At 41.0% G+C, this 12,980-nt stretch overlaps 1 protein-coding gene across 1 annotated transcript in view; it reads left to right on the forward strand.

Annotated features, from left to right (window-relative positions):
* The window catches only part of TENM1 (teneurin transmembrane protein 1), a 711,536-nt gene that overhangs the window by 118,544 nt on the left and 580,012 nt on the right, over window positions 1–12,980 (forward strand). The window contains exon 3 of the mRNA XM_081125839.1: window positions 1,408–1,437. The gene's annotated coding sequence lies outside the window, so the exon portion shown is untranslated. The remainder of the gene's footprint in view (window positions 1–1,407; window positions 1,438–12,980) is intronic.

Genomic DNA, 12,980 nt, shown 5'->3' on the forward strand with positions numbered 1-12,980 from the left:
AGGGGCCTTTAATGATAGGTGATGGGTAGGGTGTGGGTCATGATGGCGAAGGGAAGTAGGAACAATAGGGACCTAGTATGAGGGCCTGGAGTGAGAAACAGTCCTAGTGTAGTTAATGTCGCTATAGAGCTGATTAGAGTAGTGAGTCTGTACTAGGGGCTATTGATAGATAAGGAGCTGTGGGAAACAGACCCGACACTGAAAAAGATCTGGAAGTGCCTGGCTGACAAATACCACTGGTGAGTAAGTAGAAATAAAGAGATTTGAGTGGTAGAGGTCCCAGGTGATGGAGAAAATTTATCGCCCGGGTGGTGCTGATCCAGAATATTTCGAGGCTGAGTGAGGAAGAGCCTAGGTGATAGGATGTGACAGAGTGTGGCGTGGTACTATGGGGTGTGACAGGTGCCTAAGCAGTGACTTAGATAAGATCAGTCTTGTGTCTGAGCAAGTAGGCTAGAAGGGCCAGCCTGAGGCGCCAGGCCTGGGGTGATTAGTAGGACAACAGGTAAGGTAAAGGTAGTGTGTGGAGACATGTAGGTAAGACACAAGCAGAAAGGGGGATCCAGCTGGCTGTCTTTCTTCTGGCTGCCCGTGGAAGCATGTGAGCACCCGCTAAGCCGTCTTCCAGTCCTATGAGTTATTCCAGTAAGCAGCCCTGTCAGCGTCATGCCCACAAATTCAGCGAGGTCACTGGGGGAGGCGTCTCTGAGTGTCTTCTGGAAGTTGTCTAGAATTTTACAGATTTCCTCGCCAACTCGAAGCAAACCCTTACAGTGCTTAATCTAAGTGATGTGCTAAGATCACGACCTTTTCAGAAATGCCTTTGATGTCAATCCTCATTCTGCCAAATTTTACCTGACAGGGTAAGAATGAAACATTAGCAGCTAGTTTGTCAAGCATCTCAGTAATCTGTTGTGGCAATAATCGGTTGCAACTCAACTCTGCAGTGATGGGCCCAGTGAATGATGTTCCTTGACTCGGAAGGAACTTATTAAGTGTTTGATCATTGATTAATACAGTAAAAATGCTCCAGGTAGACCTTGAAAGTGATAAACTGAACAGTAACCTTGGCAGCCAATAGTCCCTCCTGCCCACGGTCCATACTGTCATTTATTTTGAAAATGATGACTGCTCATTTTCTTGCTCACATACCTACAATGATTCAGAAAAACCAGTGTTGACAATCACCAGATACAGAATGAAAAATATTGCAGGTACTTCCTCTTTCGAGTATTAATTACCATTATAAAAGTGAAAAAAAGTGCCCATAAAGGATTAGAGTTGTAAAAGCCTATTTTTTCCTCAAATGGCCCTTTCTGATGTGTAAATTTAAAAACTGTGCTCTCGTTTCTGATAATATAAACATAAAAGATCAAGTAAATTGAAATTGCATTTTTATTTTTTCAGGTACACTTTATGATTGACCATAACGGCAAAGTAAGTATGTGCTATTTTTGAGTTGATTATCCATTTAGTTTTAGAATGCTTTTAATCTCTATTTCATCAATGTATCCCATTTCCCCGAAGATCATTGATAGATACCACAGTTCACAGACTGAAGACATGGGATTATTTTTGTGTTTATTGTTTTTCTTAATAATTTCGTAAGTTATCAGGATTCTTTCTGTTAAAATTTCCCTCCATGTCCACACAGATTATTGAGTGCTTAGAGGATTGACAGCACACAGCATGCTAATTTTCCTGCCCTCTACTTTGTGCCTCAGTGTGATGCACAGGTTTGAGCTGAAATATTTGGATACTTTCTTTAAAAAAAATGTCTTTATTGATTTTAGGGAGAGAAAGTGGGAGAGAGAGAAACATTCATAATGAGAGAGTCATTGATCGGCTGCCTCCTGCATGCCCTCTGCTGAGGATCGAGCCCGAAACCCGGGCCTGTGCCCTGACCGGGAATCGAACCCCGATCTCCCAGATCCTAGGTCAACTCTCAACCGCTGAGCCACGCTGGCCGGGCTATTTGGATACTTTTCTAGACTAGCAACTCATGAATGCCTACTGAGGCTTGTTTGCCATGAGTAAATTTTTCTTTAATTGTTCAGGCTGGATTTTAGCTTGTCATTCTAGACTGTAAGTCTTTGAAGCTTCTTTCTAGAGATAATCTCTCAATGTGATCATAAGGCAAATGACCCAAAGCATCTCTTTTTATCATAAAAAACCATACATAACATTCTGAACATAATACTCATAACATTCAAAACCACTGGAAATATAAAACTAAGGTGGCATGGAAGATTTCATCAGACCTGGAAGGTTTACCAATGCTGCCTTGCAATTTCTTCCCTAGACTTGTAAAGATTTTTTAGTCATTACAGTCCCTCAAACCTTTGAATACTAGTGCCCCAAACCTTGCTTCATGACAGTCCCTGTGTGGGCAATTCATTTACCAAGAATTATAGTTCCTTAAAAATGAAGTGAGAAGTTATTAGTTTGATAACCCAGAGCAACTCTTCATGTCTTGGTGCCCAACGGGTACACTTATAAATTACTGACAAATAATGGGAGATGGCAATTCCTGCATTGCTGCCACTGATAGATAAATCTATGCCATATTATTCTGGCTTTTATTGTCTCTTAAAACATCATCAGATTGATTTTAGAGTAGCAAGGATATAAAATAAACATACAAGATACCTTTACAATGAAAGAGGAAAACCAGCCTTTTTTGTGCCAGAAAATTCTGTTGTCGAAATGGAGTGACAGTTCCTTGTTTGTTTGTTTTTTATTGAATTTATTGGGGTGACACTGGTTAACAAAATTATATAGGTTTCAGGTGCACAGTTCTACAATACATCATCTGTATGTTGTTTTGCGTGTTTGCCACCCCAAGTCAAGTCTCCGTCCATCACCATTTATCGCCCCCATACCCTCCTCCACCTCCCTCCACAGGAATCACCACACTATTGTCTGTGTCCGTGACATTTCTGAGCAACTTCTTGTTTCAGCACAAAACATGTATATCTGTTTCCTACTTTACTTTAAAACAATGTAGGGCCAATTTGTTGTAGAAGAAAAATCACAGGATGGACGAAAGAAAAACCAATGCTTTAGTCCTGCCTCTGTCACTAACAAGCTATATGACCTTTCACAAGTCACTTAAGTTCTCTGCACCTTAGTTTCCACCTGTGTAAAATTATATGGTTAACTTAGTTGACCTTCAAGACCCCTTTTGGCTTTACTGTCTTATAGTCTAATATGGTGAATGCACAGTAATGCCATAGGCACCATATTTATATTTGTGTATCTTAATTGTGTGACCTGACAACAGTGTATGACTACAGAGCTAGCAACTTTTTGAGGATGAAAAGAGAGAATGTGGCTACTGAGGCAGGCTACTATAATCACTAATACTTGCATATTATTAATTCACCCAACAAATATGTATTGAACACCTAGGCGCCAGGTCAGTGGTAGGTATGGAGGTGGAAATGAATATTCCCTTTCCCTTCACACGTAATAGTGAAGGCCATGGATCTGTAATACAGAAAAATCTTTTTTAACTACATGCTTGAGGAAGGGGTTGTTAATTGAGGCATTTAAAAAATTAGCACAACTGTCTTTTATTTCCGTCTTTGTAGTTGAAACATTTTATAAAACTGTAGTCCACTTTACTACCTTAATAAGTCCAGCTTAGTAAACGTAATTGTGTTTTATTTTAGTATTTGGAATTTTTTTCAGGGTCTCACGTTTATCATTTTGAAAGCAGTTCTCATTGTACAGGAAAAGTAGCAGCTTGTGATGATTTATATCGGTCCAGGTCGCTTCTTGGGAGATGAGTTTGTTTTTATTTCGGTAAACTCAAGATATCTGCTTGCTTAGTCACCAAGTTTCTTTTTCTCATAAAAGTTGAGTATAGAACATGAAATAAAATGTTTCATTAGTTGGGCTTCAGTTAATTAAGGTTTTACTGTACATAAAATCCTAATTACTAACATGGGGATGTAGTTCCTTTCTTGGGAAGTAAGCTGTATGCTCAGTTTTTGGCGTCAGATTTGGTTAGGAACATGGGCTGACCACATATGATGGTATCCAGACGAGGTGAACCGGAAAGGTGTAGTTACTATTTTTTTTTTTTACCCAGCTTTATTGAGACCTAATTGACATAAAACATTGTGTAAGTTTAAGATCCGTTATGCGAAATGGTAAAGGGAGTTAAAGTATTTGGGGTAAAGAAAAACAGAGCAGGAGATATATCTATCTTGTGTCTATTTGAAGAGCTCTCTGATGGCAGAGGGAGTAGAATCCCACTTGGCAGCGACCTGAGAGGTTGTCTAGTCCAATTCTTCTCCAACGTATTTACATAATACTTGAGTACCTTCTACAGCATTGCCATAGGTGACCAGGAGAACATCTGGAGAACTTCTGAGTCACTCCCGTGACTGCGCCATCAGCCCTTGTTTATACTGAGCTCAAACTTGGCCATCTGCTGGTCTGAGTCATACAAACACATCACACCATAGCCCCTTACACATGTAAAAGACCAGTAAGCATGTCCTCCTATTGGATCTAATTTTCCTTCCCCTGCATCTTTTCAAGTAGACTCTCGTTTAGGGCTCTGCCTACCTGTGGCCTAATTTCTCATTGATCACCCCATGCCAGCTAACTGCAACCTCCCTGGACCTTGCCCTGTTTCATTAACAGGTTTTGTCTCCATCACGCCTTGGCCTCTTCTAGAACAGCCTCCTTTCCCTTCTGAGACCAGTGAACTTCCAAGGCCCAAGTCAAGTGCCCTCTCTTTTGTCAAATCTTCCTACACTCTACTTCATAACCATCTCCCTCCCTCAGAAAACGAATTCCTTATATGTTCTTATACTCATAGCCCACGCCTCTTTTAAATCATTTACAACATGTTTAAGTTTTGTGTATTTGCCCAGCTAGAATGTGAACACATGGAGTTAAATACCGTGTCCTGTTCATGTTTCTTTTCCCTAAATTTAATGTATTTGAAAAAAAATAATGTATACATGATATATAAAGTGGTAGTTCATTTCGTTCATTGCTCAAACTTCATTTCTCGATTTCATGGGATGTCACCTAATTTTACCTTCTGAGATGTGGTTTGTCCAACCCAGAACTTCATTTGTTAGACTTCCGTCTTACACCTTTCTTCTCAGCCTTTGTCTTTCCAGGTGAAGACACTTAATACTTTTTGTCTGTTCCCCATTCCATTAATGAAGTTTTTCTGGATCTTTCCCATATATATCGTGGAGCAGAATACTAAACAGGAATAATTAGGTGGTGGTGGGAGGGAGGCCTGCCGGCATCTGAGAGCACCATTCCTCCTAGGTCAAAGCCCTCATGTCACCCTGCTGTCACCATTTCTTTGCATTTGAGATTACTTCCCCCGGGACAGCTCCTAATTCTCACTGAATCACATAGCAATTGTGATGATTTCCAAGTCAGTGGCTTACTATTAGTTTGCTTTTCTTTGCTCAATAATGCAAATTAGAGTGTTTCACTTGAAATTATGTGCATTTTAGCATATGGTACTAGAATATCAGTTCTTACTCTTCTCCTGATCATATGTCTTCCAAAACATTGCAGGTCAATTCTTAATCAGCTTTCACTGGAATTCATGAAAAATTATGGGATATTTTAAAGTCAACTTCTATTCTCCAACCCCCCCAAAAGGAAGGAAGGATGGGGGAGGAAGAGTATAGAGGGGTGAATGGGAGCCTGAACTTAGCTTCTTTAGGTTAAAGTTTGCTAACAAAAAGAACACCCTTCTGAAACTACAATGAAAACAAAAACAACCACTTCCAGAAGCCGTGTCAAACTTTAGCAGCATTAAGAAACCTGTGGCCTGCTACGCAGCTCAGACATGACAGAATTTGCCTGCCTCACCAATAGTCTTAGAAGAAGCATTCTTGAACTTGAGTGACTGAAAGCCCAGATGAGTGATACAATAGCTCGACTGGAACCCACAAGTCACAGGCAGAGATGAATGCTTTTCAAAATAGAGGGAGCGATAGGAAAAGCTTTCGTTAGATACACTGTATATCTCCCCCTCCCTGTCAGCAAGCAGCATTTCAGATTCTTTCCCTGGAGTCTCTGACGAAACGACCCTTACCCAGAGGGCCCCCACTTAACCTGAAATCTGTCTGTACACCAGTGTTATTTTGGGAATAAATAGCCTCAAGCGCTTGGGATGCTACTCATGTCACTGGATTTTTTATGACATTGGATTCTGCCTCAGACCCCTTGACTTCTAAGGAAAAGTAACGCTTTCCTTGGATTCTAAGGAAAATGAACCCTTTCTTTGGGGGGTGTCAGGGCAAGAATATGCTATTAACATTTGTTGTGCATCTCTCTGAACTAATGTACTGCTATGGTGAGAAGTAAACATTGATTTCCTGAGCTCCCATTTCTGTTTCTGAGAAAAACTCTATTGGCAGTCACTAAAAATGAAGGCTTATTGCCTTAGATCCTACACTTCTACATGTTATGTGTTTGGGCCTCTGACTTTTCCCTTATGCCAGATGTTTCTCCTTTTGAATAAATGACATACTTAGGCCAGACATGTAAGTTGAATCACAAACTAGACGGAGCCGTTCTAACTTGAGGAAAGCCTGCGTGGGAAGCTCCCAGCCCGAGTTCCCAGGCCCGCTCCCCGCGTGTGGTCTATGACCCTTCTCTTCCAAGCCTTGCACAAGTTCCCTTTGGGCTTGATGTGGGATTTGCTATGTGAGGAGGCAGCTCTTTAAAGGCGTGTGTGAAATTCCGCCAAATTGAAATAATGTTTTAAAAACTGGACCTACGTTTAAGCCGTTCAATCAAACACCAACCAAGAGAACATTTAAAGCGATCAGAATTGGAAATAAAACTGTTTGCATGAATCACTGAACTTAAAAGTTCTCTGGAACTGAAGCTGTAGCGTGGCAAGACTTCATTCCGTTTCATTCACTAACATCAAACGCTGGCTTATTTTCATGCTTTGTGATTGGCTATGTAAAAACCATAAAATATATATTTTTAAATTAACCCATTAGTGTCCTGGCCAGTGTGGCTCAGTGGTTAGAGGGTCAGTTGTGGGTTCAATTCCTGGCCAAAGGCATGCACCTCGGTTACAGGTCTGACCCGCAGCCCCTGTCGTGGTGTGTACGGGAGGCAACCAATGGATGTGTCTCTCTCACATCGATGTTTCTCTCTCTCTGTCTCTCTCCTTCCCCCTCCATCCCTCCCTTCCCCTCTCTCTAAAAAGCAATGGAATAAATATCCTCTGGTAAGGATTAAAAAAAAATTAAGCCATTAGCCATCGAATTATAACATGTTTTCAATCTGAAAATTACCTTAGAGACTAATCTGACTGCCCCCTTTCTCAGATGACAAAACTGAGGCCCAGGAAAAATGGGCTAATACGGATCTTAGACAGCCTTGTCTGAGCTCCCTGATCTCTGCAGTTTTCTCTCAGCTCCCTGATCTTTGCAGGACTGGAAGATGTCCCCTGTGCAGTCAACTCTTTGGGGGACTGTAACTTGAAGAGAACAGTAATAAAGGACATTAAAAATTGACACTAATTCTCTGCTTCCCTTCATTAGCATAAGTAGCCTGGCTCACAGTGAGGCTTATTGGAGGGAGAGGCTCTGGGCCAGAAGCCCGAAGTAGATGGAACTAGGGAAGGTGGAACCAGACAGTTCCAGAGAAAAGGTGACCCAGACAAAGATTAACCCGTGCGATATCCTCCCAGCTTCCTAGCAGCTCCCACTCCTAGCTCCCAGCTTCCTGCAGGTTCGTCAGATTTAAGGCATGTACTTCGAAGAATCCTTATACACACGTCATGTATTCTGCTTGTTGGAGCCTTTGCCACCACTTTCTTGACAAGTAGCCGTTACACACATGCAGCTGTGACTTAGCTTCATGCCATTCGTCTGTCCTACTCATCCTCTTTTCAGCACTGTTTGCTCCACGGCCTTTAAAATTGTTTCTTTCTTTCTTTTTTATTTTTTTTTAAATATATCTTTATTGATTTCAGAGAGAGGAAGAGAGAGGGAGAGAGAGCGATAGAAACATCAATGATGAGAGTGTCATCGATCTGCTGCAGCCCGCAACCGGGGCCTGTGCCCTGACCGGGAATCGAACCCTGATCGCCTGGATCCTAGGTCGATGCTCAACCGCTGAGCCACACCCGGCTGGGCTAAAATTGTTTCTTGATTTAAGTATAGTTGGCATACAATATTATATCGGTTCTGTTCTTTTCAGATGTGCAGTACAGTGATTCAGCATTCTTAAGATGAGGAGCCCATAATTGAATACACTACTCCAGGTATAGTTTGGGTGCCCAAGCTGGAGCAAGAATATCATCTTTTACTTTCTAGAGCCTACGTTTCCATTCACACAGCCCGTGCTCACATCAACCACATCATCCTGCCAACTCACTGTGCTTACAGTCAACTAAAATTTCATAGTCTCTATATACACTAATTTAAAGCCAATTTCTCCCACAGTGTACTTAGAACTTAGGTTTTATATATATATATATATATATATATATATATATATATTTAAATTAATTAATTAATTTATTTTTAATTTATTTTTTAATGCTCACTCGAGGATATTTTTTCCATTGCTTTTCAGAGAGAACAGAAGGGGGGGGGAGAGAGAGAGAGAGAGATATTGATTGATTGGTTGCCTCCCACACGCACCCCGACCGGGGCCAGGGATCGAGCCTGCAACTGAGGTGTGTGCCTTTGTCCAGAATCGAACCTGAGACCCTACAGTCTGCAGGCCGACACTCTAACCCCTGAGCCAAACTGGCTAGGGCTGGTAGTAGAGAGATTTTTAGTACAAATACAGGATTTTCTGTCTCTGTCTTTGAAATGATAACATGTCATATCTGGCTCATAGTTACATGCTAGCGGGATTCGGAGTGTCATGACTGTATCATTCAACAGGTTAGCTCTTCAGACTAATCCTGTGTCACCTAAACACTGTTTCTTAACCCATGAAATGGATAAAGATGTTAACTAGGATGAGGGAAAGGAGATCACTGGAGACAAATTAACCAACAGAAACCTCGTTATGGTTGTTCATTCACTTATGTGTCAACTTAGCTGCACCGTCATTTATCTCATATATTGTTTAAACTTAGGTGATAGTATATTACAAAAGACATTGCAAAATGCCTTACTGAATATGACTTATACCTACCCGTTTCCCTGTCCTGTCAGTGTAGTCAGTGTGCTGGAAAGGAAAGTGGAGTGAATGTGCCAAGGCATGTTCAGAGCAAGCCCATGCTGAGCACTGTCCGCGCTGCCTCCGTGCTCAGAGCTGATTCTGTGCTCTCAGAACCCTTGTCTGAGAGCTAAGAGACATAAATGTCTTTTGTGTTTTTTTTTTAAAAAGTCTTTATTGATCTCAGAGAGAGGAAGGGAGAGAGAGAGAGAGAAACATCAATGATGAGTCATTGATCAGCTGCCTCCTGCACGCCCCCTGCTGGGGATCGAGCCCACAACCCGGGCCTGTGCCCTGCCCGGGAATCGAACCGCGATCTCCTGGATCCTAGGTCGATGCTCAACCCCTGAGCCACGCCTCCCAGGCTACATAAATGTTTTTAAACACTACCTCCTCGTGAATCCTGGGCTTCAATTTATTCTTACTAATCATTTTATTATTCTTTCTCATCAAAAATTAAATCTCTTTGACAGAAAAGACAGATGGAAAATAAGGGTTATCTACTTATTATTCCAGGATTTGTTTGACAAGTATCATCCTGAATCTAGCAGTGTTTTGATTCACTCGTTTTTAATCTTGCCCTAGATATACCTAAAAAAGTAGATGTACCTCAAAAAGCCTCCATGCCTGAATTTTCTGGCCTCCACGTCTTTCACAAATTGTATTAGTGTTAGCTAGTTAGACCCTCTTTTTGGCAACCGGCTATTATTTTCATCTTTTCATATCACCTTTAAAACAACATATGACTTTGTCAAAAATACGTCAATATATGACTTGTAGCCACATCTTCATCTTATGGAAATTTCCCCTTCATCTTCCATCACTGTGACTAGGATAATTATGGTGAGGGTTATGAAGATGACAATGACAACAGAAGTCTTATGAAAGCTAACAGCAGTGAAGTCCTTACTGTGTGTCAGGAACTGTACTGTGTCGGTCTGTTCCAGCTGCTCTAAGGAAGCACAATAGACTGACTTGCCTACAAACAACACTAACTGACTTCTCACAGTCCTGGAGGCTGGGATGCCCAAGATCCAGGTCCCAGCAGATTCCTGTTCGCTTTGCCCTCCCACAGCAGAAGGCACAAGAGAGCTTTAGGGCATCTCTTTTATAAGAACGCTAATCCCTGCTGGAGGGCTGCATCCCAATGGCCTCATCACCTCCCAAAGGCGCCACCTCCAACACTGTCGCGCGCGGGGGATTAGGATTTCACAGCCACGATTTGGGGAGGGCGTAACCAGTTAGTCCATGACCTAGCCAAAGTGCTGCTCCCGTGTTATCTCTTCATGTTTATCCTAACCCTCTGAGACAGAGTCGATTACTGTCTCCGTCTCACACATAGGCACATGAAGGTGTAGAGAGGTTAAGGACCGGGCCCTAGATCCCCTGGTTAGTAAGTCTCAGAGCTGGAAGGCCTGCATTCTGATTTTATAGCCTGGGACCTAAACCTCTGCTCTACTGCTTGAGAACTGAGGTCAGACACTGAAAGGCTGAACTGTTGGGGGCATCGTGACGCAGTCCCAGGACACCTCACAGGCAGACTTGTGGGGTATGCAGAATCCGCTTACATGCCTCGTCTCCCCTCCCACACATTTAATTCCTCTTGCTGCTTCCTGTTGCCAACCTCTGGGTTTCCTCTGCTTGCAAGTCATGCTCAGCTCTTCAGCTAAACTCTAAAGTCCGTGTACGGTTTAGGTTATAGCTAGCTACTCCTCTGTTTCACACATCCTGCAGCCAAGCACTTGTTCCATATGGGGTGTATGTGAATCCTTGGGGGACTGAGTAAAGGACAAACTTTGGAATTCATTGCTTAAAGAATGCTAATCAGCTGTGTTCTTCTAGAGCAGGGGTGGGGAACCTTTTTTCTGTCCAGGGCCATTTAGATATTTATAACATCATTTGCGGCCCATACAAAGTGATCAACTTAAAAATGAGCTATGAAGAAAACTCCTAGATTTATTGCATTTCGAGTCCCACCTGCTGTTGCCTTGGTGGGGCCAGACCAGATGGTTTCGAGGGCCATATATGGCCTACAGGGGCCAGGCATTCCCCACCCTTGTTCTAGAGGAATGTGTGCACATTCAGGAGCGTTCTCCAATGAACTGTGAGTAGGGAGGGACACTCAATGCCTGGCATAGAGCCGTGTTCAGTGACTGTCTGTTACATGAATGAATGAATGGGTCGGAGAGGCAGAGAGAGCTTCCCTGAGTTAAGATCAGTATCCATTGTCTCCCTACCTTATTTCTGAAAAATATATATTCTTTTGAACCATTAACTGATGCAATGCACTCAAGTCTTTATTTAGATCTGAGCCATAGTAACTGTACCCGTAGTTTACAGCACTGTTTCATTACAAGTTCATTTAAAAACACAAGCGCAGATCGGTATGTGATGGATATATACGTATACACATACAAACACACATACATATAATCTCCAAAGGGCCATAACATATTACGGTGTTTTGTTTGGATAAACAGATCAATTCCTAGTGCCTTTCAGCTAGGTTAATACAGTTTTATTATCTATTATCTGAATATCTGGCTAAATCTGGAGGTACAAATTGACTGAGACCTATTCAAATATAATATCAGACTTTAGACAAATCCTTTCATAACAAAAAATAAATGGAGAACATATGATGGCTTAGGTCTTTTATATATAATTATATGGTTCCCAGAGGGGAGTTATAATTGAATTATAAGCTGCCTCATGAGTATTCTAGCTGGTGTTTAGAGAACCGCAAAGCAGAGCTGAGCAAGTTTTTTTTCACCAGCTAGAATGTGAACAAGACACCCTATAATTCAATTATAACTAGCCTCCAGGAACCGTATAATTATATTATAAAGTAGTTTGGGGAAACTGGGAAAGTGGATGTTTTTCAACACATTGGATGTGTTTAAATGATAATTTGATCAGTTTACTTTACCTCTCACCTTTCCTAATTGCACAGGTATGGGGATGCTTTTTGTGACTTTATTCCCAGGAACTTTCCAAAACTTCCAGAATAAATTATCATCCTAGGAAGTTCTTAGTTTACTCTCTTCTGCTGTAGGTCCTCAGTTTTCCCAACTCTAAAGTGTCAGGATTTGATTTAGGTGATCTGTACTTTCTAACACTAACACTAATGATCACTGAGTCTTGCATTTGTAAGGTTCTTCAGGGAGGCAGAACCAGTAAGAGGGAGGGATCTATCTATCTATCTATCTATCTATCTATCTATCTATCTATCTATCTATCTATCTATCTATCTATCATCTATCAATTATCTATCTATCTATCTATCTATCTATCTATCTATCATCTATCTATCTATCTATCTATCTATCTATCTATCTATCTATCTATCTATCTATCATCTATCTATCTATCATCTATCTCTATCTATCTATCTATCTATCTATCTATCTATCTATCTATCATCTATCTATCTATCTATCTATCATCTATCTATCTCTATCTATCTATCATCTATCATCTATCATCTATCATCTATCATCTATCATCTATCTATCATCTATCATCTATCTATCTATCTATCTATCTATCTATCTATCTATCTATCTATCTATCTATCTATCTATCATCTATCTATCTATATCATCTATCTATCTATCATCTATCTATCATCTATCTATCATCTATCTATCTATCTATCTATCTATCTATCTATCTATCTATCATCTATCTATCTATCTATCTATCTATCTATCTATCTATCTATCTATCTATATCTATCTATCATCTATCTATCTATCATCTATCTATCTATCATCTATCTATCTATCTAT

Source organism: Miniopterus schreibersii (assembly GCF_964146895.1).
Source record: "Miniopterus schreibersii genome assembly, chromosome: X".
In the NCBI taxonomy this organism is placed as follows: domain Eukaryota; kingdom Metazoa; phylum Chordata; class Mammalia; order Chiroptera; family Miniopteridae; genus Miniopterus; species Miniopterus schreibersii.